The 963-nt window shown below is 41.8% G+C and overlaps 1 long non-coding RNA gene across 1 annotated transcript in view; it reads left to right on the top strand.

Moving 5' to 3' along the window:
* LOC116703881 (uncharacterized) overlaps window positions 1-963 on the top strand; it is a 10,677-nt gene that overhangs the window by 5,809 nt on the left and 3,905 nt on the right. The window lies entirely within an intron of this gene.

Here is a 963-nt window from a genome sequence, read left to right as displayed (position 1 = left end):
TTTTTTCGTGCAGCCCACAGCCTGCAGGTATAAAATGACTGGCCTATTTCTGCAAATTACACCCTGCATGTGCAGGTTTCTCTCAGAGAAAAAGCCAACTAAAAACACACAGGTGCAGGTAGGACATAAAGGCTTTTTTGTTGCAGTGTGAAGTGGTGCTGCCTGTTGGCCCTTCACAGCCTTTCACTCTCAAACAAACTACAAGCCGTGTAATAGCACAGACCCACTCGCTGTTCCAAAACACATGCGCGCAAGCATGTTTTAATATGTGTTGTGTTCTTGATCTGAGGTAGATTTTATCAACAGTTATGATATTGAAAGGGTTGACCGGACAATCTTGTCCCACATGAAGTGGACAGTAAGCACGCCACAGTTCTCTTTATGCTCTCTATCGAGGCAGCATGCACCTGGCAGACCAGACTGTCCTCCCCTCAAAAAACGCTCCCATAGGTCGTTTGTTTAAGCAGTACTTACGCCTCACATCTACATTTACAGTGACAACTCCCTCTAGTGGCAGTATTAGTTATTAATAGGATTATAAGGGTGCAAAGCAGGAAGTATGAGTGTTCCAAATTGGGATAGGTTGGGTTGAAGAGTCCCGTTTGAATATAAAACAGCGAGTATTTTTTTACTTTTTACGAACATCACGTTCACGATCACGTGCGTTAACCCAAACCACGATCTTTTTCGCAACTTAACAAAGTTGTTTTTGTGCCTAAACGTAACCAAAGTAACCGTTTCACAACGCTAAAGACGTATATTTAAAAACGCTCCCGTGGGTCATATTAGAGGGTAGGGGTAGGGGGAAGAAAAAATCAATACAACATAGTATCGCAATTTCATCTCTGGCCATATTGAATCGATACACAGACGCCAAGTATGGATCTTTTTTTATATATGTGTTGGTCAGTTTGTGATTTGATAAAAGATGTTGACAAAGTTTCCTTTTGGGGACATCATTTG

Source organism: Etheostoma spectabile, chromosome 16 (genome assembly GCF_008692095.1).
Source record: "Etheostoma spectabile isolate EspeVRDwgs_2016 chromosome 16, UIUC_Espe_1.0, whole genome shotgun sequence".
NCBI classification, from domain to species: Eukaryota; Metazoa; Chordata; class Actinopteri; order Perciformes; family Percidae; genus Etheostoma; species Etheostoma spectabile.
The sequence above is the reverse complement of the archived record's forward strand: the minus strand, read 5'-3'. Positions and strand labels throughout refer to the sequence as shown.